The 27,537-nt window shown below is 36.3% G+C and overlaps 1 long non-coding RNA gene across 1 annotated transcript in view; it reads left to right on the forward strand.

Annotated features, from left to right (window-relative positions):
- The window catches only part of LOC138309288 (uncharacterized), a 32,803-nt gene extending 13,431 nt beyond the window's left edge, over positions 1 to 19,372 (forward strand). The window contains exons 3-4 of the long non-coding RNA XR_011206234.1: positions 3,598 to 3,661; positions 18,832 to 19,372. This is a non-coding gene — a long non-coding RNA (uncharacterized lncRNA). The remainder of the gene's footprint in view (positions 1 to 3,597; positions 3,662 to 18,831) is intronic.
- Positions 19,373 to 27,537: the final 8,165 nt, after the last annotated feature.

A 27,537-nucleotide genomic window follows, 5' to 3' on the forward strand; every position in this document is an offset into this window, starting at 1 on the left:
GTACCCGGGCAGCATTGTTGCAATTTTAATAGACATATCTCATGTGATGCCACCTTGTAAACTATAATATTGGGACTGGCTACTGCGTCTTTGCTCCGACAAGATATCAAGCCCCATGAGCACACCCTACTGGTGACAAAATAATTATTACTGGCCAATATGATATCTTCACCATTCTTAAGTGATTATGTCCATTAGTTTATCTTTGTTACCAATTTACTTACTCGAACGCCTACATCCAGTTTCTCATAGGAGTCTGTGCTGCAAACAGCAATCAAGTGATCTAAAACTTGATCAGGTAAAACCTGTGAAACAATACAAATAACCGATAATGACTATTGCATCAGAGTTAATTCCCTCATTATATCGTTTATCGTTTTTTACTCAAAATGTAAGGAACGATAACTCTTGTGTAGAGTTCAGTTTCTATATAATAATACCAGACTAAATTCAGATGACCACTGGTCGTTCAGAGACCGGACTATGTCCTTGTGTTTGGTAAACAAAGTCATTTTCGCGCCAAACACGTACGTAAACTAACGATGCCATTTGTTATGAGATATTTTCGGCAATTTGACCAGCCACTCGCCATATACAGTGAACTATATATAGCTCGCCATCAATTGCTGTCTATCTCACTACGTGGTCAGTACACAACGCCCGTAGACAATGTGTATTATTTTATAAAGGAAACCTGGAAATGTTTTTTTTCGTATCCCAACGGCAAGGGATTTTTGCTAAGTGGTGTAAGTCTCGACATTAAATGGTTTTTTTTAAAACAGTTACAAGGATATTTGAATATTTTATAACATTTTCGCCATGTTGCAAAGTACGGTTTATTTAGCATAGCGTAGCCAGTGAAAAAATATGTATGAATTAATATCATTACATGGTATATAAGTAAAAAAAACTTGAAGATTTGAGTCTCTGTTCGAGAAGTTGGAACCTGAGTTTCAGCCAGTTAACATTAAACATTTTTAAACAAAAACGTGAAAACAACTCGTTGAAATTCTTATTTATACAGCAGGTGCCCCTTGTTAGACTGGATAACTGTATTACATATACATAATTGTCTAACACGGATGTCTTTTTGCAGCCCCAAGCATACACAATGCCTGGTACCCGGGCAGCATTGTTGCATAGACATATCTCATGTGATGACACCTTGTAGACTATAAATTGGGACTGGCTACTGCGTCTTTGCTCCGAAGCCCCATGAGCACACCCTACTGGTGACAAAATAATTATTACCAATATGATATCTTCACCAAAGTGATGTCCAATAGTTTATCTTTGTTACCAATTTACTTACTCGAACGCCTACATCCAGTTTCTCATAGGAGTCTGTGCTGCAAACAGCAATCAAGTGATCTAAAACTTGATCAGGTAAAACCTGTGAAACAATACAAATAACCGATAATGACTATTGCATCAGAGAGTTAATTCCCTCATTATATCGTTTATCGTTTTTTACTCAAAATGTAAGGAACGATAACTCTTGTGTAGAGTTCAGTTTCTATATAATAATACCAGACTAAATTCAGATGACCACTGGTCGTTCAGAGACCGGACTATGTCCTTGTGTTTGGTAAACAAAGTCATTTTCGCGCCAAACACGTACGTAAACTAACGATGCCATTTGTTATGAGATATTTTCGGCAATTTGACCAGCCACTCGCCATATACAGTGAACTATATATAGCTCGCCATCAATTGCTGTCTATCTCACTACGTGGTCAGTACACAACGCCCGTAGACAATGTGTATTATTTTATAAAAGGAAACCTGGAAATGTTTTTTTCGTATCCCAACGGCAAGGGATTTTTGCTAAGTGGTGTAAGTCTCGACATTAAATGTTTTTTTTTTAAAACAGTTACAAGGATATTTGAATATTTTATAACATTTTCGCCATGTTGCAAAGTACGGTTTATTTAGCATAGCGTAGCCAGTGAAAAAATATGTATGAATTAATATCATTACATGGTATATAAGTAAAAAAAACTTGAAGATTTGAGTCTCTGTTCGAGAAGTTGGAACCTGAGTTTCAGCCAGTTAACATTAATTATTTTTAAACAAAAACGTAAAAACAACTCGTTGAAATTCTTATTTATACAGCAGGTGCCCCTTGTTAGACTGGATAACTGTATTACATATACATAATTGTCTAACACTTTTGGCACCTTCCCAGATCCTTCGGACGTAAAAAAAGTACACCAACAAAAAGTGATTTAGTGTGACATCCATCAAACAATGGCGATAAAACAGGGAACAGTCCCGGACACGGGGGTCAATGACATTATGTCAGAGTTACTTCCCTTTGTTCCGTTCCGTCACCACACTCTATCAGAGTTACTTCCCTTGTTCCGTCTGTTACTATACTATATGTGTCCTAGGCTCGGTTATAACCGGAACAAGGACGTTAAGCCCCATCAATCAATCAATCAATCACTATACTATATGAGAAGCAGTGTGGCTGGATCCTGTGTGACCCAGAATTCTGTGAAAATTTGGTTAGCATAAACTTGCGTAAGAAGACTTTGTTTAAAAGATTCGTTACAGCTGAGTTAGATAGAAGCATATGTCCGTCCTTTCCTCTCTAGGTCTCCGTCAGAACCACGTGTTTTTATGAATGTGATAGTGTGTAGAACTGTGTTTACCAGCTCAAATAGTGTTTATAAATGATCCATTTGTTGGAAAAGGTTTTAAAATCGCATGTTGGGCGTTGCATTGCTGTAATGGTTTGGTCACTAAGTTCTTTACGGAAATCGTCGAAAAGTTACGAGTGTACAGAGATGTCTGAAGAATGATCTAGTCTATTACTGGTTTGAGTTATTGAGTTCTTCTGAATTGTGTTCTATTGTCAACTAATAGTAATAATTCAGAAAATATAATTAAAAACATTCCACATCTTTCCAAAAATGTTTGGGTATATCTATTTAAGTATTTTGACTGAAAGAAATTTGCAATTCTAAAGCATTTTTTATGCAGAGATTCAGTTTTCTCTTATAATTTGAATACAATTGGTTAATTCATATTCATTTCAATGCTGTATGATGTAACGAGACTTTAACTTAGCTGAAAAGTTTATTTTCTTACCTTAGTGTAAAATGTTATTCCGTCATTTGGGGTCGGAAGGGGAGGTAATTTGTTATAAAAAATCCCCACAGGAAAGTTTTCTGTGAGGATCATGTCTATAGAATTCATTTGAAAGTTAACCTCTTGTGTTTGTTTTGACACAATAAGGAAAAACTCTTAAATTAAAACCGTTGCATTTTAAGGTGCTTTATGGCCTCTCTCGTATTAAAATTCAAACTACCAAAAACAGAATTGAATGAAATGTCTTACAAAATAAGTCTACTTAAAAAATATGATTTTAAATAAAAGTAATCAACTTAACGAATGGCTTTCTCGTAACAATATGTGATATATTATTTATTTCTCGCGTTCATCATAATGCATATAGGCGTGTATGATGGTTTGCTCCAGTTTTTATATTCTGTGTACAGTGTGTATGTTCGGGTTCGAAAGTTTAGTGGGGGCACCAGAGTTCGATCACTTCTCGGCCTGCCTATTTATGTGTATTCCTTTGGTTTGTAGGCCGAGCAGACGACACTGGACGTTTTTCCGCGTGATGTATCTGGAGATCGTCTGCGGATAAAAGGTAGGAACAGTTTTATTTGTGATCTTTTACGATAACAGTGATTAAAAGCCTGAAAAATTCTACGAGTAGGTATAAAAGCTTAAAGTTATAAATACGTGTCATAATTTCTATACCTACAAATAAAGAAGAACTCTTGGAATGTGTTAAATAGATACGAATATTTTCAAAATTACTACACGTATATTACAACAGCTTTTAAGTCTTGAAAAATTAAAATAAGAACGTATTAGTATATTGGGTTTAATTCCGAAGAAAGAACCCTATTATGGCACCTAATTATGCCTTGAAATTAGTAAATATAGCAAGATTTTGTAAAGAAATGTTTTTGAAGTGAAAGTGGTCAGTCGAGGAAATGTTTTGTAGAATTAAGTGGATGAAATGTAGGGAAAAGCTATTTACAACTCTTTTATAGAACTCTTTCATACGAGGCGTGAAAAAAACTTAAAGCAATATATGTATGTAACTAAAAACAAAACGTAAGCAGCTTTCTGTTGCGTTTATGAGATTTTGGCGAGACTCGAATGAAGTTTTATGAAAACCGTTTCTATATATGTGGACAAGCATTAATTTTGCCAAATGGTGTCATTTTGACCGCGAGAATATGTATGTGTTAAGGTAAACGTATTAACCGGATATATCTCCTCATTTATGAAATGCACGAAGGCACACTCAGAGCAGTATCGAGATCATATTGCCTCAATATCTAAGCGATAATATTAAGTTATTCCCAAGATTTGTAAAAACATATGATGAAAATGTTCTGCCTTATTATGAATCTAACTATATATATTGATAAATCATGTCTGGAAAAAGTAAAGGCGTGTGACAAACTTGCTCCTGAAAGTATAATATGACTTACAGCACCATGTTTATAACTAGTAAATATGTGTACCTAACATATTGTCTATAACTTCACAAATGCTCCTTGATTGTGTTCTGCAATAATGTGTTAATTATTTCTGAAAAAATACTTACTAGTAGTTTTTGTGTGAAGTCAACGTTTACGACGATCAATCACCGTCATACAGTTTAAAAGCAACTACAATGTATCAATTGTGAAACTCGAGTTCTTGATCGACAATGAGAGGGATGTTGGTAATATTATAGACATATTCCATGAAAAAAAATAGTTCTTAGTAGAAAGATTATCAATTATGTATATTATTCTAAAGAAATGTTGAAGAATATTTGTCAACTTCGTACGCCAAGAACTGAATGCCCTTGACTAGAGAAGATGGATTGTGTTTAAAGGGTATTTTTAAATCTTGACAATTGATAATTTTTGTTTCTGGTTTTGATCAGTTATTGTTTTTGGGAATAGATTAGTTTTCTTTGCATCTTCGAATTTCAGAGATATTATAACCATGGTATTGTTAATTTGTTTTGTTGTTTATTTTACATCATACCAACTTCCATGGACATTTTCATGATGTTAGTTTTGGGTGCTAATACAAGAAGAGGGACATAATCGCCGCCCTTTGTACCTTTTTATGTGTAAAGGGAGCTAACCCCTGTTGATTTGGGAAATTTGATATTTAGTGTGTTGATGCTGTTGAAACAAAACTGTTATTTCAGACATAATTTTACACTGATTATGTTGGTTCAATACAAGTTTAACCATTTTCCATATTAAGAAATTAGATTTCAATAAAGAGATGTCTACACAGATGTCCACACTGGTCATACCGATAACAATGATACTGGGGGTATAAACTCTCTTCAGATATCTACCTTCATTTTCTCCTGTAATTCATTGAATCACGTTATTCTGATCATTTCATTCCGATATCCAACTGTAAGATAAAAACGTCCATTGAATTAAGGACTTCCTTGACTGATTTATTATCAATATTTTACTCTTTTTTTTACATTTTGTAATTAAAACTGCATCTTACTCCAGTCGTGCGGAAGTTTATATAACTTTTTGCATTTACATATATTCCAATGGAGTTACTTATTCGTGCAAGACATCAGTAATATATCTTCAATCCTACAGCAAGGAAGTGTTATATACATTCCATGTGTACATATTCAGATAATCACGATGTATGCACGTGGATGAGATCTTGTGTTGTACAGTTCCTATAGAAAATCCTCTCTATAGACGTTTACTTATTTGCATAATTATTCTACTCGGGTGTTACGTTATTTACATATCACCATGACGACGGCCCCTCCCCACTCCCGCCGACACCATTCATTCGGAACTGCTGACAAATCATTCGGATTCTAACATGGATTTCGATCTTCTGTGAGAATCTACAATTACTGTGAATTTCAACAGATAGTTATTTGACGATACTGTTCGGCCTAAATAGCAAGTGCTTTAGTCTCCAGTCTACATATTTGCGTGAACTCGCGATTTTAAATACTTGTAGTCCTGGAGATGGACTTTTAAATTAATTTATTTAATAATTTATTTATTTGTTTTTGTCCATTCAACATCGGATTACTGTAACTTTATGATTTGTTTAATAGTGTATTTACGAGAGCAACACGTTTGCTAATAATCGATCGCTAAAATCATCAAGTTTTCAGCGAGGCACATTGTCAAGTTTTCAGGGCAAGTGTTGAGAATTGAAAAGATCTTAGTAAAATCCCACACACATACGACAATGTGTACATAGGACTTGTACAGGTGTACCGACAACACACCCTCTTTTTTCTTACACGCCGCTTCACTACCTGGCGCAGGGTATAAAGTTATTTGAGCAAACACGTGGAATTTTATTGTTAAGAGTCTTTTGTTCGCCGAGTTGTTGAACGGGTCTTCGCGTAGAACGACTTGAAATCTTTTCTAAACCAGCTCTGGGAGAAGAATAGCCGGGCATATTTATAGAGCCTGGCTTTTGTGTTTAGCGAGGTCATGCATTGGTCGATCTACCTGGCTTGGGGAGCGCAATACGCCTTGTGACCTCACCGTATATGATTGGCGTCTCCTTCGCCAGGTATACAGGTGAAAAATTCCGGAGTTTTCTTTCTAACGCCAGAAATTCCGACACAAAGGACGGGTTTGTTTCGTGAAACACTTCTTCATGTATACTCAGGGATAACTTTCTTCCTAGGTTGTCTTTACGCTCGCGGGAAGAAATATCGAATGTATATAGGAATATATATAATAGGACATGGACTATATAACGAGTACGCATGCGCAGTAGAAAACAATTTAATCCATTCAACACCCATATTCGATGAATTTGAAACTGGTATCGCCGTGGAGCGCTCACAGAGACAGGCGTGCCCCGGACATGAGTTGACATCGGCATTCCGGGTACGGGAGGAGAAGGGCCGACATCGCAAGGCTCTCTCACCTGTAGGATATACCTACTTATTTGTTATCACGGAGCACATATGTGTTAGGGGAGAACGTTTGTAGGGACTTGTATATCGTACCTTGTTGTAATACAGGTATGTAAATAAGGACGTTTACCTGGCCAAGTAGCGTAGCACGGTATACAGGTGAGCTGTATTTATCTTAACCAGGACGAAAACTTTAAAAACTTTGGATTCTTCGCGAACTGATTTATTTTTTATTTCATTATTTTGTAACTGTGCTTATCTTAGTGTGTACGTTTTTGGATAGTTTGCGCGGTTTAGTGTGGAAGGCACATGTGTGATCGCCACCACACACTTACACTACACTATTTTACATATATACAGCTTCGAACGCTATGTCACTCAACTTCCTCGCTAGTGTCTTCACCCACGCACGAGCCGAGCCTTAGCTCCGGATAACTACCCACGGATCGGAAGCATGGGATATTGTCAAATATTAGAATCCACCTCGCCGATAAATTGGCGGGAAACTCGCCGCATGAGGAAGACCATTTATTGAGCGCGTGCTTTAGGGACCGGCGAGCACGAGACAGTATTTTAGGGTTTTTGTCAGCAGTTCCCTGCCAGGCTGTATGACTGTGTGTCTAGGTCCATGTTACTATTTATATCATGACTAGATCCACACTCATCCAGCCTCGGCAGGACTATCCACCACGGAATTCCTACACGAGACTTTCCCTGTGACGTCACATAGGACACCAGCGTCCGTTTTCTTTGTATAACTCTCTATTTAACCTTCTTTATGGACAAGTAGTTTAGTTACCCTAACCATGTAGTCTAGTAATACTGTATATTACACTAACTACTGCTTTATCATAATCCACATACGTTCATCAACACTAAATCACATATGGAAATATCACTTGTATATTTTAATACTTCTTGCTAGTGTGTCCTAGCTTTTCTTCCAGTAATACTACCATTTAACACCCTTTCATATTCCTATTTCACCTGTCTCTCAAACCATCACCCTGGCGGTGTGATCTCCATTCCGATATCGGTTTGATATCCTGTGTATAAATCTGACCAATATATACATGTATGTGTATGGACATTTTCCATGACGGACGGGCCATCCTCGATTTAAACAAACATACCCCTTATCTGAGACCAGGCCAAACAAATATGGCACGATGAGACATCCCGAGGTCTCGACCACGGACTCCTCTCTCTGTCAGCTAGCTCTAGGGCGCTTAAACTTCACACTTTATCTGTAGCACTAACTATACACTTTATGTACATACAATTAACATTTTTTAATCTTATTAAACTTAGTAAACTAATCACTAATGGAGCTATATGGGTGTCCTAACATGTTTATGGCTCTCGTTCTCGCTAGTATATTGGAGAAGGAAATGGATTACTTATGCAAAGTTCGTTTTGAAATAAATTGTGTATAAACTTGTAAATAAGTATTATATTTTGTATATAGTTTGACAAACTAGGAGCATTGTACTTTTCTAATATGACTCTCAATAAATTACCATCCTTCGAAAATTTCTACAACGTAGTTTCAAGATAATAATTGAAAAGTATTCCATCTATTTATCCTAACAAAGATAGGGCTCTAGCAATAATTGGATAGGGAAGTTATAGATATTTAAAAAATTTGAAGCCATACAAGCATTTCATTTCGGATTGTAAAATAACAATGATCTGGCTATAGATGCCTATTGCAATTTAGTTTTTCTCTTGGTAAAATCCTCCATGGGACCCCTGTCCCTACACCCACAATTCAAGCAGTCTGTTGGATGTATAGAGTACTATTTTGACCACCGATTGGTCAGTTTATGTCGACAGAAAATCAGCCATGATAAATCAACGACGGAATTCCCAGTTTTAGTTTAAAAATCACAAGACGCTGAAGAAGCAATTACATATTGTTAAAACGCACAGAGACTAGTAAACATTCCTTTTTATATTGCTTAAGTATATTTAAAGTTATTTTTATTTCAAAATCAAACCTTAAGTTAATGGTTTATGAAGTAAACAATTTTCTCCCTTATCCAATAAGTTTTTCTGCATGACTGACGATAGACATCAAGGAGTATCATATACTTTTAATATTCGTCACGTTTCGTTGGAGATACCGATTTTTTTCTGGTATTTATATTGGAATTTACTCGAGAGAAAATTAACTTTAATGGATTTTAAGGGTTTAGGAATTCCCATGACGCATACAGCGATATATACAACTGAACAATCTAGGTAAAAACTCTTTTAGCAAGCACTAGTATAGTGATATTGATGCTATATAGGCTGGTGTCGGAGATAAAACCGGAGTTTACGGAGATAATCATTGAATTTTTAACATAATTAATAGGAAATTAACGATCTAAAACTCGTGAAAGTTAGAGGACAATTATTTTTAAAATCTGATTAAGAACAATCATTTTGGAAAGCTACCTCTTAAAGAAATATCGAAAAGCCAAATAGCTTGGAAATGGCCAATAATGAATCAAATTCACAGAAGTATTTCTAGTTAGCCGATTGTGCTCGTTGATTCAAGGTAATTAATGAAAGAGTGAAGATTTTGGTCTTAAATAATTTCATTCGCAAATTTTCAAAATAAAGTAACCATCTAAAACTCAAATCGGTAATACTTAGGAAAATCCGGATTTTGTGAAAACTGAGAAATGACATTTTGAGTAGTAGTTTTATATTTTATAACGCTTTTCGTGGATGTAAGTATAGTCTAGACAGTTTATATAACGCAGCTTACTGGAGTATTAAAGTATATTTGATTCAAGCGGGAAGTTACCGCAGCATAAAGCCATATCTGCTCAAAAATCGCCTGAATCGTCTTCGGGTGGATGGGTTTGTGATTGTGAGAAAATGACTCTTAAAGTGAAATTTACTCCGTACAAAAATATCTGTTCATGCAAGCGTGGATTTTATCATCGCCATCTATACAACTCGTCAAAAACAGGACAAAAAGTTAAAAGAAATTTGTTCTAGAATTTTATAAACCACAGCTTCGGAATTTGGGGTTCAGTAAGGGATATTTCTACCCGTTCATGTTAGATAATTTAAATCAATTTAATCTTACAAAAAATAAAGATTGTTGTGCAAATGAGAAAATTTGACGATTGCGGACCTTTAAAATTGGAGACGTGCAAATGTGAGCATTAGCCAAAAGTGATATTATTTAATATTGTATAATTACGTGGGTGAAGTACCCGTTAAAGCCCCAAGCCTGTTTAAGGAGATTTGAAGGTAGACTGGAGTACTTCGACACGGTGAAAGATTTTGAAAGGATTTCAGTAGAAACTTGATCCTACTGCAGGGAAAATATACGGTGTAAATCCGGACTCGATTACTAGAAGTTACCTTGGGGCCCCGTCTCGGGGTTTATATAATAAAACTGGATGGATTTCTATGGCAGGAAGCTGCTGTTTGAAAACTTATCCTAATGTAAGATAAAAGCATCATTGTTGCAACCATAAAACATTTCTGTTCAGTTGAGAACGTACATGTTTGATAGGATTTTATAATGTGATACCCTTAATGTACCCCATTTAATTCAAAGCAAGTAAAGTCGTTAGGACAACAATGAAGTCTTTTCTACTCGGAAAGGAACTGGATTTCTATGGACTGGCGTTCACGGCGTATAGACTCTTGATTATGCGGTAGATGATTGTATATTCTCTCGCGGAAAAACGTCTATCAATCATTATATTTACATGATTAAAAACCAAACAGGATTCTATTAAAGCTTGTTACTTAATTTCAAAACGACAAACATTTTCGCTATACATATAGAACTACTTGTCAGATACTAAAGGAATTGTCCGAACACGTCACAGTGGCCCTAAGCTGTTTACCAAAGGGATTCACTTACAAAGGGCCAATTAGTCCTGTGTGGTTTACGCTGTAACAAGTCTTGTCAATTGTCTCCCTTTGTTAGTTTGTGACGTAAGCATCTTAACACAGTGGCACGTGAAATCAAAGGCGATAATTGTTGACAATTTTACAAAACAAATACGGGAAAACGGAATCGCCCTGGGGCATACCCTTACAAAGAGAAATTGGTGGTTAAGGGTCTGGTAAATAAGCACTAAGTCAGTGGAACGCATTCCAGATCAATTGTCTATGGCAATCCCCTTTTCTAGGAAGTCTGACCTCTAATAAAGGCCCCTGAATGTGTAAAGACGATGGAATGAATTAAGACATTTACAGGAAAGTGCCTTTGTGCATCATGAGAAATCTCAATATATGTTACTATATCGTTATGCATGACCCACTCATGACTCGCTACCAATTTTCGAAAGTTATCCCTAATTTTAGAATTATGAACTATTTAACTATATTTTTTGTTACTACATGTAGCTGCAGATATAAAAGTTGAATTAAGCGCATTTGGCATTGCAATGAACTTAGAAACTTATTTAAACAAATATCTTTTTTTTGGCTCGTTCATACACGGAATTTAGTAATTTCACAAGGAAAATCAAGACACAATGATTGCAATGGCATTGTATATGACATTTATTACGGATTAGATTCCATGTGACCGGTCTCGTTATCCCCGCTCTTCAGTAATGGAGGCGTTATTGTTATATAACGTGTCTTTAGCACAGATTACAATAATGTAACGTTACGTCAAAATAATCTCCGGAAGAGTTACCGTTCGTTACCGAGGGCAAATATTAATAAAAAAAAAAAAAGAATTAAGTTGTATTGAGAAGTTGTCAACATTATTACCATTTTAAAAAATGTTTTGATTCTGATTTCGGAACTAGTGGGCTGAACTGATTCATTTCTTGTCTTCCGCATTCTTGTATAGAAATAAACCAAAATGGACGGAAATGGTTAGCTATTTACAGTGTTACACAAATACTAAACTCCCCTTCCAAAGGTGTTTCCGTACCCATCGTTAAATTGTACATAAGATGAGTCTTAATTGAGGAATTCGTACGGGTAACCTTTAAAAAAATATTAGATTATTTGCACTTTAAAAGTTAATTGAGGCACTGAAAGATGGATATCTACAATTTACACTTAGAAGCATGTCTGTGATACATGTAGTCGCGGCCATTATGTCAACTTTCGATGTAAAAAAAAAAGTGAACGTAGTTTGAATGTAATAATTGTATTTTTGTCGCGTTTTTTATACATTACGACACAAAGCACCAAAAGTCGATCAGTACTGAATTCAGCCTCCCACGTCCCCGACTTAATCGATGCGTTTCCGGGCATCTTCGATACTTGAGGGGTTACTATCACTGTCGTTGACTTAAAGGGACATGAACCTTAAATAATTTGTTCTGTATGCTTAGATATGGTTTTCAGATGTTCATTGAATATTTTATTACAATGTTTGGTTATCTAAAACGACAGGAAAACGTGGGGAATACCTACCTCAAAATGATAAAAATAGACCGTCTTATTCTATTTTTGGAACACAAAACGAAAGCTGGCCGAAAGCGAGGTTATAATGAACAAAAACCTTGCTGACGTGACAAGGAATATTAGTTTTCCACATTATTAAAATTATTTTCTAATTTACGATGGTTGACAAACGAAGTTTAAGCCATATTTTTTTATAAAACAATTTATTTAGTGTAATAATGATAAGTCAAAAGTCAAACGAGACTTTTCATTCGATCATGATAGGGCACCGCGAAGGGAGGTTCCTGACTTATTGCACATATATACATCACGCAAGTATAAAGTGGGGAGTTGCTCCCGTCTCTTGCATTTCAGCGATCCATTTATATTTACCTACTTTCCCAATCGCGCACGTTACGGACTCTTGACGTACACTGTTTTCTATCGGAATTCTTTTGAGTTCGCTTCACCCACCATTTTGTTTACACTAAAGTTCAACACTACTATCGTTACAAAATTCGTCCGGGCCGGTTCAAAATACAGAAAGATGGAATTTCCATTATAATTATTTTATTTGACACATTTGCACAATAACTGATATATATTACTTAGTAAGGTATCTGACACGTCTTAAATATGTATTTCACTCAAATTTACATGGTTTATTTAGGTTCATGCCCCTTTAACCTATTTGTAATTTACCTATTTGCATACCTCTTTAAAGTCTGAAATACGCTAACATATCGGCTGAAACGAAGTGAAAATCGATTCATTTGTACTTCTGATTGCTTAACATTACCGGGCTGTCCTTAAGACACCAGATACTGATATTTACCGATGACCTTTGACATACTCTCCATGTTACACACCCCTATATTCCAAAATGGACTCGGCATTCTAGTGTACATAGAACGGTACTATTCGGGTTTTAAGGGTGACAACGATTGGAATCTAGTTTAAGCAAATACGGGTTATCGCGTTATCAAGTAGATGGTTGTCAATTTCCTCGTCACGTGGCTATATGTAAACGACAAATCGTATACAGGTGGGACAAGATTACCTGACACACAAATCAATACATTGACTGGTATAGATAAGACACTGTCACGTACAATTACCTTTATATTATCAAATTGATTACCTCCCCTTTGTCACGTGCATTGATCACTTTTTGTCACGAAAAGAAGTAGTTACATAATTACCTTCCTCTTTCATATACAATTACTTGCCCCTTACAATTGCCTTCTCTTTATTTCTTAGAATTATCTCCCTTTGTCAGGTACGACTTATCTCTCCTTTTGTCACGTAGTTACCTCCCTTTTGTCACGTACATTTATCTGACTTTGTCATGTTCAATCACCTGTTTGTCACATACAATTATCTCCCCTTTGTCACATGTATTTTCCTTTCCCTTATCACATATAAATATATTCCTTTGTCACGTTCAATTACCTCCCCTTTTTACATAAAATTACCTCCCCTTTGTCACACGCAATCACTATTTCTTGTTCACGTACAATATCCTCCCCTTTTCGTAGCCTATAGATTGAAAATAGAAATGAGAAGTTATCGCCCTTTGCTCTGCTTCATGTTTCGTTATGTCGCAAACATCATTAATTTATAGTGCTTTTAGTGTTCGTGTTCAATACGTTCATAAGAAACATTGAAGTATAATCAAAAAGGTTGACTTACGAGACGAGACTGAAATACATTATGTACGTTTGTCCACTAAAACGCGCTGTACGAGCAAGAATCGCAAGTGCCTATAGAAAAATCTATCCAAAACAACGAAGTGCTTAACTTGGGGCGATCTTTTATTATTTTCCATCTATTTTCCCTGACTGCTGTCTTTACTACAGGTTAACAAAGCTCGTAAAATACTTCTTAAGCGGACATTTATGCTCAACAGTATAATTTGAATTAAGAATTTTATTACATCACTACATTTATATTACCTTGTAGGTAAATCAAACAGCATGGTTTGATGTTTATGTACAGGGTATCGTTTGAATAACTTATGCCACCAATGTGTTAAGTTGTAGCGAACGTTTTGTAAACTTTCAAATAAAAACGTACACGAAGGACAAAAACATCAACACGACAAAAATAACATCTATTAATATCTGAAATGGGTCAATATAGAAAAATATTGACCTGACGAAATGATAATATACTTTATTTAAACTTGATAACATGTTGAGATTAGCAGCTCGTCTTACACATGGTCAAAATAAATATACAATATATACAATAAAAATGAAAATGAAAAGGTCTTGTACTTTAATATCAGAATTAAAGCGGTTTGCAAGGTGATCTTTTGTATCCCTCTTTATTCAGAATACTGTCGGAATGTCAAATGTAAAAAAAAAAGAATTAAAACAAAAAAGAAGTTTTAATGTAAGATTATATATGAAGTTATTTAATTATCTTTCCATATACAAAAAGGTAAATCATTATACTTAAAAACGATGCCATACATATAAATAGAATCGCAATAAAACATGTTAGTATGTAACGCTAGGCACATGATACATCACTGAAATAGAGTAAATCAGAAAATGGAATGTAAGACGAGCGATGAAAACGACAGATTAACGACGTAAAGGGAAGTGGAGGTAATGAAAACGACAAGAAAAAACGAGATAGGCGACGATATCGCCGATGGAATCATCTACTAGGGCTGTGGGAATGGGATTGTGTTAGCAAGTACAGTTTATACCAGTAAGGAAGAAAAGGATGAAAATAATGGAATTGTCATGAAATTAATAGTTTGGTTGATAATACTTATCATATACTAAAATAGTAGCAACAATGGTCGTATCGGGTCATACCGGGTTTTAGGGCGAAAGGAAACAAGAGAAAAAGATCACCGACCTACGTTATCCTTGATACCGTCTCACTTTGACCTTCATTTGAGTGTTGCTGCTGTTAGAAAGACTAAGGGTTCTGTTCCCTGGCCGAGAGACACCAAAGTCTATTAAAGGCTTCTGCTTAGAGCTCAGCATTAAGGAAGTGGGACGACTGGTTTACATGTATCAGTTTGATATGGCCAGGTATGGTGTGGTGTTGAGTGTCTTTGGTGGTAAGCTTCAGTCATGTGTTTAGTGCTAGTATTTGATCAAGAGGGTCCAGATGTTAAAAGTTAGGGGTTGGACTTCAAATACCCATTTTCTGGTCGCGGCCCACACTTAAAGAATGCTTTCGGTAGAATTATAGACACAAACCGTTTCGCCACCGCAGTTCGGAGATGAAGGGCTAGTAATGGTATCATAATGTCGGACACAAAACCGCTCTGCCATCATTGTCAATACATGGAAGGCTAATGTTGAAATACTTAGTCAAGACATGTAGGCCTTGACTATTAAAAGTATGTCAGACACCTTGACCACTTTGCCGCTGTGGCACGGAAGTGGGTGGCTATTGGTCGGAATTAGTGGTATTAGTGACAGCTTAAAGGCAAACTGGAGAATGACGTCTTTACGGTATAAATATGGACATTGATTTTAGACTCAGACAGACTCAGAATCAGGTAGGCCTGAGTCTAAGACGATTTTAACAACCACACTTGCCTTAGACAGACTATAAATCGGGTAGGCCTGCATTCTAAGATGCCTATAAACCGAGCAGTGCATATATTGCCTGTAGAGTGATGGAATGTCAGCCGTAAACAAATAACAATAGACTATTTCTGTTGGCCCAAGGTAACCCGACACGGCCATTCAGAGTGCCTTTGTACATTTGTTTGGCGAGGGACGCAAAGCAAATTCACGTTAGCTATTAGGTGTTCTAGTTTTTGTGTAAGGAATGCAGAAACATCACCGGGTAGGTGTAATTCTACCCTGTATACAAATTTCATTACCACTGAAGGAAGAGAATTTTCGCCTGTATTTTTTAAAACTTTCTTAACCTTTCAAATAAATAAAATAATATTATGTATCATGATACGTATCGTATCGTGAGTTTGGTGTATCTTGCAGCCCTACTTTCAAAACCTTTTTTTAGGTCATCTGACCCGAGGGTCATGATGACCTATAGTCGTCACGTTTCGTCCGTCGTAGTCCAACGTATGCCGTCCGCCATGCGCCGTCCGCTTTCGCCACAGCCGCCATCTTGAAAACACATTTGAACTTCTTCTCAAGTTCTACTGGTGCGATTTGACTGAAACTTGCATTAAATGATCCTGACATGGTCCCGACAAAGTGGTGTTTTTTCGGGTTGATCCGAAATCCAAGATGACCGCCATAGCTGCCATCTTGAAAACACATTTTGAACTTCTTTTCGAATTCTACCGTTACTATTTGGCTGAAACATGCATGAAAGGATCCTGACATGGTCCCGACACAGTGTTGTTATTTTTCGGGTCGATCTGAAATCCAAGATGGCCGCCACAGCCGTCATCTTGAAAACATATTTTGAACTTCTTTTCAAGTTCTACTATTACTATTTGGCTGAAACATGCATGAAATGATCCTGACATAGTCCCGACAAAGTGTTGTTACATCTCTGGTTGATCCCAAATCGAAAATGGCTACCAGGACACTACATACTTATATCTAAATTAATTTCCCATATGATTATTGCCAAGGTAGTCAGATGACCGTTAAGCCTCTGGGCCTCGTGTTTTATTAATTCGTCTTCTCCGCTGTCACGAGACTATATAAACAAACTATTGATATATACTAGGATTTATGACGTAGTACGTAAAGCTGAATACAGGGAGTTATTGTATAGAACTATTACAATTAACGATCGACACATTCCGGAATTCCAAACACCGTATCCGAATCATTATTTAATAATGCCCCAGCCTCATTTGCTTCAATTAGTGGTCAATAGTTCGAACTCCTTTAAGAAATCGCATTGTCATATCTGGATTAATTAGATCTTCATATTTAATGTTGTTATAATTATAAGCATAGACATATATGTTAAACTTATTTTTATTCCAATATGGTTCCATAACCTTGTATCCCGACAAAAAGAGGCGTCTGATCCCAAACCTCGCTTTGATCTGCAGGTCTGCTTGGCTCGGAATTGGGTACCAAATGTCCCATTTAGCGAGTAGTTCAGTGATTCGGCTCCTTGTGTCCCAGTAAACAGGTCCACATGTATTCTCCAAAACTAGCGTTCTTATAATCACAAATAAAGTAGCATCAAAACCCTTATGTGCCCTACTGGTAACCATAGCTTTTTTCAATCGCAACATGTCGGAAAAAAATCCGGCAATTTCGGTCCATTGAAGAAGGACCGCCACTGGAACTCGTGTGCCCTTCTTTTTACCAAGCTCACTTGTAGCTCCTTAGGTACACACAATAAAAATGGAATGAATCGGTAATTGATATTCCATTCTGATCCATCAAAGTTACTTCCCTTCGTTACACTTCGTCAGTATTGACGCAGAAATAAAGGGCAGTAACTCTTATATATCAGAACCAAGGGAAGCAACTCTGATAGATCATAATGACTCGTCGGCGAACGTACAAAGAAAACCGCAAAATATCACAAATTATGACGTATCTGCTATGCCTACAGCAAGATCGTCAAAAGGTCCGGACTTCTGGTGTCTGAAGTCTGTGTGTGTGTCTGTATTACCGGGTATACATTCTTCCTTAAAGTCGTTAAAGGTGACCTCGGTTAACTCTTCTCTCCCTGTTTCACGCCGCGCTGGTTTTCAATGACGTACCTAGACGGAGATAGTTTCGGGTGTCAACGCCAGTCATTGGATTGTGTACATAATAGCTTAGCTCTGTTGTTCCGCATTCAAGGGCAACACAGTCTGTATTCTTGGAATTTGATAACGTTTTATTGAAACTAATTTTATAGAAAAAATGCATGACTTACATATGAAACTCTTTTGTATGACAAGGCGACTTCGCTGTTTTACTGCTTAAAAACCGACAGGAAATATTACACACTATCAGGTACTAACGTTACGATTAAAATGGTTACTGCACCTTGCATATGTTTCTATAGCTAAAACACACACTAGTGTGCGGAGTGACTGATTCCGTCATCATTTATTAACATCGGTACTTTCCGTAAAACTTGATTCTTCGATCAATTGGAGCAACTCGGCAATCTTTGGAAAGAGAACACGCGATATATTTCCGAAGATTGCCGGAAATTTCTCCGAGATATCGCGAATGACTCTTCAATATGTAATTTACAGTGTCTGTAGTAAGTTTAAAATGTACCCATGGTTTCTGATTTCTTCCGTTATCTTAAAGAAGATGATTGGTTGTATTGATGGAGAAAATGTCACTTCAGGTTGATAGGAATATGAGCTGGATGTTTGAGTTAGACAACCAAAACTGACAAAAAGCATAATTGAAGGGTCATGGTAGCTTTTCGCTGCAACAATACCGTACTCTTTACTGGTAGGTCACGTGACGATAGCACTGCACGTGAATTGAATTAAATATGTACACCATAAATAAATAATCTTTGATATTGAATCCCCTTTATCTTTATTTAATTGCTATTGTATTTTGCTATCTTTGCAGGAAATGACACGCTCCCATTCTTTCAAAGTCACCTTCAGGACGAGAGATCACCTGACCCATGATGAGACTTCGCTTGACCTTTGACCCGCCATTCCGTGAATGAAACGTGGATGCTCTTAGTTGTATTTTAAAAATCGACTAATTTGAAGGTGACGTTTTAACAAAAAAAAACGTGGGAACCTCGAATTAAGCTCAACCCTCCATTCAAGGTTTTATCACGGTTGAGTTCACACGCTTTTAATTACTTGATTGTGTTAACTTCTAACTACATACAAGAGAAAATGGTTTAAATATCCAATCACAATTGTTGCTCTATAATTAAAGTCAAGGTTTAAATTAAATCACAGCAAACATAAAGAAACTTCTCCATATGTTATTTCGCCTTCCGAATCGTCCTTATAATAAGTTCTCAACTTTTTGCTATGAACAGTCTTTAATCAAAACACACAATAGGCTTCCAAACACACAACGTGCACAAGGTATAATAGCAAAAATGGGAGCGACTTTACGACTATTGTCCTTCCTGGAAATTTTGGTTTTGACAGTTTGAATTAAAAGTGTTCAGATTTTACTGCATTTCTCCTATAAAACTTGTCTTTCATGAAGAATGCGATTCATCAGTAGTAATATGACCAGTATATTTTTTTCATAAAAATGTATTTGCGGTTTACAATTTCCATTTTGAAATAGTAATAACACCGTGATCAAAAGCGAAGGAAAGATATTTTATAGTCTACCTATCCAACTTTTGCATGCATCGGTGGCTTCAAAAAACTGTCCCATCTTACATACCGAACTCTATTTAGATATGCAGGTCAACTTCCTGTTGCGGCGAAACAGAACGCACCCATTATAAAGCCATTGACGCGGAGCATTCGAATGGAACTGCGAAACGTACCCATTCCCAAGGGTCATGAACTTATAGGTCATCCGGCCGATGCCACGTCAGAAAGCCAACCATGTGAAACTTTGCCAATTTCCCTTATACTACAATGTACACGTATTGAACCACGTGAAATGCTTTAATGCTTTGTGTGTGTCGTATAAGATAATTAACATTCTGTTTTCATATCGTGTATAAAATAGGTTTTGCTTGGTTGACAAACGTCTCGGTTGTTAACGAAGGAAGCTGAAGTTCTTTTTTGTTTAACATGAGTTCCCTTCATTTGTTCAACAACTACTGCAAAGATAGTATTTATTCTCACATAGTTGAGTTTATGTATTAGACAAATATGTAACTGTATATTAATTTGTTCTCCAGTTGATTTTGAGATTTTGTAATTGATTCATTTGTAAGCTTGATCTTGCTTGCAAGCATACGAAAGAAGCTCAAGCTATTTTTGACCGAATTTCCCCGTTCATTTGTTCACCATCTATACAAAGAAGATAGTATCATATTTGTTCTCTCATTTTTGAGGTTTTGCATTAGACGATTATGTAGTAGTATATTAATTTCCATTTGATTTTGGGGTTTTGCAATAGATTTATTTGTGGCCTTGTTCTTCCTTGCGAGCACACGAAAACGGCATTAAGAGTTCTGTCTTGTACAGTTACGTTTTGTTGTCATATTGCCATTATTTGATTCCGGTTTAACTCTTTCAATTCTATTCACAAGAAGCACTTACAAATCACAAGTTAGAATGTCAATATAATTGTGCCGTTCCACATGTGTGTTATCAAACTGTGTGTATGAGTATGTTGTTTACATGTCGTTATGGATTTGAAGGCCCTGTCTATATATATAGCAAATATATGAATAATATCTCTTAAGTTGTTTTTCCTTAATGACGGCGCTGTATAATATATACCCTACGTTTTACATGTGACTAGGTAGGTATACAGGTAATTAAAAAGGTGTGGCGGACGGGTATAAAGGTGATTTATATTTCCTCGCATCGTGTCACTAAACTCGCGGTTTTAAACAGGAAAGTATGTCTCGATTGGCTGCACAATAAATATTAGGATGCTTTTTTAACAGAATCGAGCTTCTTAACCTTCTATACTTGTTGGATTTACGAAAACTTATGAGATCTATGCTTTTGTTGGCTTTACGAAAACTATTCCCATCTACGTAGACCATTTTTAGATCCTACTGCATTGGAATTTTCTACATCATGTACTTAGACAATCTGTATATTGTAGATAATACTAGCATATAACCTGAAAGTTTGATAATCAGTTATACAGATATTAAAGGCGTGGTTTCCGAACGAATTGCACATTAGATTGTTGAGATACGATGCGCTATGCAGACCTGGATAAAAACTAACATTTTTGAACTGAGCTTGAAAACTTTTTGTGTCTCGTCTTAAACCACCAACATCTCGATCATTCTTTAGAAGCAAGTATAGGAACATTTGCAATTATTGACCATAACATTCGTTTGTTTTTGTCCATGAACTCCGGTTTTCCTCCACCGTCAAAAACCTAACGTGTTCTTTTAAAGATGCCCAGAGCTGCTTTTAGGTCGTAAAGGTGTAATTAAAACGATTGAGAAAGTGTGAATGTATAATGCAATTCTATACAAATATTTATATGAAGATATATACAGCCATGAACTAAATCTTTCAATATATGAATGAACTATGTAGACCAATAGTGAATTCTGTTCTATACTTTACTTAATACCTAGCTATAGAATTGACATGTTAATATATTCGTGTTAGGTCCTGTAGCTCGACAAGTGAATGGACTATTTTCTTTTTGCACAGCATAATCATATTTCGATAAAAACCGTTTACAATGGTGCTAGATTTACACCATTTTGCCGCTTTCTTTTGTTATGGAAAATTTTATGAATTCCGTTTTATTCATGTTTACTGTTGCGTTAATGTATGCCGTGTTTAAAATACATGCAGGGAGAACTATACTCCAGTTGAAATTTCACTTTATACTTTATATTTAGCAGCGTCATCATGTAATTTTCTATGGAATCCTGTAAAGACTGTACGAAATCACTCAGTTGCAGCAAATCGGTGATTTCCGTCATTGATCGGAATCAATCGTAACATTTTGATAAATTCATACGGGTTTGGTATTTTAATTATACCTATCTGCAATATTTTTTAAATAATTAACTTTGCCGATCTATCAGGGTTATTTCCCTTCGTTTCAGTTCGTCAGTGCTGATTGTGTGAAACGAAGGGGAGTAACTCGGTATATCAGTGTCTTTACGCCGGCCGAAAAGCCGGGTACGTAATCTGACCTCTTCGTTACGAGTTCGAAATACTCGTAGATCAGGTGTCAGACCATATGTAGTTGGATTTTCTCCGGATACTCCGGCTTCACTTTAGGTTGTGATCTGGAAACCCACGCGGCCGTAGGGCGGTGATTTTTCTGCCGGGGTACTCCGGTTTTCTTCTATCTCCTAAACATGGCACGTCCTTAGATAACCCCGAGTATTATTTAGGTAGCGATGATGGGTCGAGTATACGCCGTCCACAGGATTCCATAAGACTCCAGTCACAAGCAATATACATATATTTTAAAGCCTGGGTCTATTCGGAGTCAGTGAAGCGTTTTAACAGCCTAGCTACCGACCGAGAGTGATGTGTACCCGACACTGCTACACCGCCTCTCTCCACGTAATATACTTTGTGTCAGGACAGGCACACAAAAGTTGTTTGTTGGTATTTACCCAGATGTATATATATACGTGTTTACATTTGAAGAACTTTTAATTTACTTATTACGGTGTGTGAAAAGAAAATCCGTGTTTTTGATCGGCATCGATATTTATGCAGATAATATTTTGGGTTTTGTGTCGTATTACAACTCGTAGTATTTGGGTAGATTGTAGACCTTGATTGGTCATATCGGTATGCATCTTAACACTATGATGTACTGCTAGTATCACAGGGACCTGGCACGAAAATGTTTAACCAATAGTATACATATATATATTATAGTATCAAGGGTATGAACTCGGCGGTCGAGAAAAACTGACCTATTTTTTTTAAACCGTGATTATTTTAATAAATGGGTTCTATACAACATTGACGGATATCTTACCTTAAAGAGAAATAATTTATCTTTCGATTGAGTGCTTGATGAACAAAATTGGCCAAGTATTGACGATGTTATGGCTTGATGAATCTGGAAATTTACGAAAAATATGCTAGGTACATGTAGACATTTCCCTGTCCGGTCGAAATGTCATCTCGGCTCTAATGGGTACCTCAAAAACCAAGCCAAAATCACAAAATCTACGCTTGTGGTGGTAAACAGTATCCATAACCGTGTTCATCCACAATCTCCTTTGGAGGTGTCATGACCCGTACTTTGTAGAAACTCCATTTAAACATCGTGTAGCTCACTTACTTTAACCGTCACCGCCATGTTCATTTTTCTCTCGGAACGCTTCTCGACTTTACATATCGTGACTACATTATGCAAATTATGTTGTCTTGTGCTTGTCGGTAAACTCGAGAAGCGTTCCGAGAGAAAAATGAACATGGCGGTGACGGTTAAAGTAAGTGAGCTACACGATGTTTAAATGGAGTTTCTACAAAGTACGGGTCATGACACCTCCAAAGGAGATTGTGGATGAACACGGTTATGGATACTGTTTACCAGCACAAGCGTAGATTTTGTGATTTTGGCTTGGTTTTTGAGGTACCCATTAGAGCCGAGACGACATTTCGACCGGACAGGGAAATGTCTACCTAGCATATTTTTCGTAAATTTCCAGATTCATCAAGCCATAACATCGTCAATACTTGGCCAATTTCGTTCATCAAGCACTCAATCGAAAGATAAATTATTTCTCTTTAAGGTAAGATATCCGTCAATGTTGTATAGAACCCATTTATTAAAATAATCACGGTTTAAAAAAAATAGGTCAGTTTTTCTCGACCGCCGAGTTCATACCCTTGATACTATAATATATATATGTATACTATTGGTTAAAAATTTTCGTGCCAGGTCCCTGTGGCTAGTATGAAGTTTCTACTGCAATTTCTATGCAATTTGATTCAGTTTAAACGTGAAACTTACAAATGTTGTGATGTGGAAACTTAGACCAAATGTTGTGATGACTGAGTGGTTAAGGTGTCCCACATCGTCCTTAACCATCAGCACTCCACTTCTTGGTCGCGAGTTCGAAACCCACATTAGGCAGTTGCTATGTACTATAGCAATAGGTCGATGTTTTTGCTCTAGGTACTCACACCTTCACCTTCTAAGCCTTGCACATCCTTAAATGACCATGTCTGCTTAAATAAGCTAGAAATATTAGGACAGTTTAGTATTCTTGTCGTGTCTTAAGATAGCCAAGCTTTTGCTCTAGTGTACTGAATCAATAGGCTGGAGTACCCGGAGAAAAACCATATCTCGTATCGGGTCAATCCCTTACAAAAGTCCTAACCAACGGATAAAAGGCTAGTGTTACAATTTAAGAAGACAAAATTACCAATTGCCATGTTGGCGGTATAAACTAGTACTAAAGTAATGTAAGATGCCTCAACCACTCAAACGCTTCATAATAGAATACTGGATTTTCTCTTCGGGGTAATATGAGTAAAAAGATTCCTCAACCTATCTCATTAACCACTTAACACTTATAAAATACAGAATTCACTCAATACACTAGTCAATTTAGTATATTAAATACATGTATATTAGCCTTTTTACCCCAGTCTCTTTAATTTCCAAATACTGAATTATATATAGTTCTTCCCATTCACATGGAAATTTGATCTTTAAAGAGCACATCAACAAAATATAAAATGTGCGACATACATTAAGTCTGGGGCTCAATAAAACGTGTGTTCATGTTTGGAAGGAATGTTTATGGTGCGTTTATGAAGAAGAGTACATACACATTGAGGATTCGGTATACGAGCTTATTTATATTAGATGTGATGGACTCGGTCTTGTGTTATGAATGAAATACACAATGTTTTAGTTACTGCAAATTAGAAATAGAATTCTTCGTGGTGGGCAAATTTTCGCCTATATGGCTACCTTCAAATCTTCACGAATATATCTTACTCGTGAATATATCTACACGCGAACATGACAGTTGTAAGTTTGACATATGACTTTTAAATAAATATAATACACTGTATGTGTATAGTTTAAAAATTGATGACCAGCGCGATAATTTGCACAACGCGAGCAGATTAAGAGTTTACTAAGCGAAAATAGGCAACTCGCGAAAACATCCACGTTTACAGAATTGTATGTAAACTACCCGAGTAACCTTACATCCCACCAAAAAGCCATTGGGCAATGGGGTATCGATTTTAGCTTTGGCTCATTATCCCAACCTTTAGCAGAATACTTCTGATAACGAATACATGTACAAATAACGATAAGAGTGATGATACATTTCAATACTTTGAAAAATGAGGAGACTACAAAAAGCCAATAAAAATTGTAAGGACGCAGTCATCTAAAAATCATAAAACCATCACTAAAATATGTACGACGGCATTGCGTTGTCTCTTATTGATTATGTGTACATTGAAAAAAATCCATCTAAAAATTGTCTTCGTATGCAGTTAATAGTGGCAGAAACATCTAATAATATATGTTTCTATTTGGGGTGTATATTAACATTGGAATCCTAATCACTTACAGATTCTTATTGCTTAACTGACCTTCACTACTTTTCATCACTATATCGTGAATAATAGCACAGCAATAGAGAAGATAGCAAGTTACTGCCTAAGGCCGTCAGAGTTACTCCCCTTACCTAACGGAGTGCCGAGTCGTATATTTAGACTTTGTGAGTAATCTCCCTTCTCTTGTTTTCAGATTGAAGACTCACTGCAGCGTTGGTTGATGTACTTTTATATTTGAGACTGAGCGGTGAGTGTTAATCCGGTAAGATGTTGCCATAGAAACTCATCACCGGGTAAACATTCATCCGCTTATGTCTTGATATATCGTCTATTGGTCTCCATGGGGATAAAGAGGGAGATTTATCAACAAGATGGACGATCCACGTGGTGAACGTCACAGGGACTTGAGAACTTTGTGTATCTGACCGGGTCTTTTCTAGTCACAAGGCATGTAGGCCTATTTATAGTTTGTGTTAAAGTTTCCTGCAACATCAATTTGCTGTGGTGATTGTAGACATGGTCATGTCTTTGTCAAAGGGACATGAGAACTATAAGTTATTGTCAGCTGTATTTTGTGTAACACATTAGTCACAGGGACACGGAAATATGATCTTGTATGTTGTACACATTAGTCACAGGACACGAAATATGATCTTGTATGTTATACATTGTATTATACTATTTACATGAACATTAGTCACAAGGCCTGACAAATTAGCCACAGGAATCAGGAAAGTTAGGAACTAGGTCCATGTGAATTAGTAACAGGGATATAGGAATTAATCATCGGGACATGGGAACTTATCACATGGACCTGGAAACTAGATTTTCTAGTCACATGGGGCTTTGGAACTAATCTCTGGAGACTTTGAAATTAATTGCTTTTAATAGTTTTTTTTTGTGCTATCCTAATAGTTTTTTTTGTGCTATCCTAATATCAGGGACTGGTCCTAAGATTGGGAGATTACATCTTTGTCATAGAGCATGAGAATGTTTTAAGCAGTCAATGATTTCTGGACATTTGTGATGGTGGTTTTAAAATAAGAATAAGTGGTACCCTTAATAAGAACATTTGGATATGTTGTTGATTGTTATATCAGAATGCTTTGTAATATTCTACGAGTCTGTTGGTGATACTTTCATTATATCTACTGAGTTTGGATACCTGTTTCTTTTCTATATGATCAGCTCAATATCCATGGTATTTTATTAGAGGTTTGCAGGTACAATCGGGAGGTATTTGGACGATGCTTTGGCGTGGAAATCTTCAAGTCAATTATTGTCCTTTTCGTCTCCCGGCAAAAAATTTCATCTAGATCTCTATTCTCTTAGGAAACAAACGACTCCAAGGCCTTGTATGTTGTATTTCTTTTGATTGGATGAAAGAGTCGATATGATGTAATGTTACCAAATGTTTATTGTTCATTAAAGTTAAATTGTCTGATAAGTGTTGGTTTCATTTTTAGGTCATCTGACCTGAAGGGTAAGGATGACCTTGAGCCATTTTTGTTTCGTCCTTTGTCGTCCCATGACCAGCTTATTGCACTGGTAGAACTTGAGAAGAAGTTCATAACAAGTTTTCAAGATGGCGGTCATGGCAGCCATCTGGGATTTCTGACAATAACAACACATGGTTAGGACTATGTCAGGATCATTTCAGTTAACTTTCAGTTAAACTTGACAAGTTCAAAAATATATTTTAAAGATGGGTATGAGCTAACATTTAACAGTATTTTTTTTTAAATATCGAAAATGAATGGCTGGCAGCTCACTCTTATATTACAACCTTCTGAAATAAAAACATAAGCTATCGGTATTTTACAAGTTTATTTCATAAATGTAATGTCTTTATATATATATATATTTATTTAGGAAATTTACAAAGAATGACAATCTCTTTTTACAGTATTAACAAAGAAACAAAAAACTAAAACAAAACCAAGGCAAACAAATGGTTAAAAACAATCATGATATCATTACAGTATTTCTTCTGACAGCATGCCACATATTTTGTTCCTAAGTTGTACATAACAGAATATCATTAGAATTAACAGCATGCCCATCAGTTATCCCCATAACGTTGTGTTCTATCTCCATGACAACTGCTTAATATGCTGTACAGTTGTCTATACATATGAAA

The sequence above is a fragment of the Argopecten irradians genome, chromosome 15 (assembly GCF_041381155.1).
Source record: "Argopecten irradians isolate NY chromosome 15, Ai_NY, whole genome shotgun sequence".
NCBI classification, from domain to species: domain Eukaryota; kingdom Metazoa; phylum Mollusca; class Bivalvia; order Pectinida; family Pectinidae; genus Argopecten; species Argopecten irradians.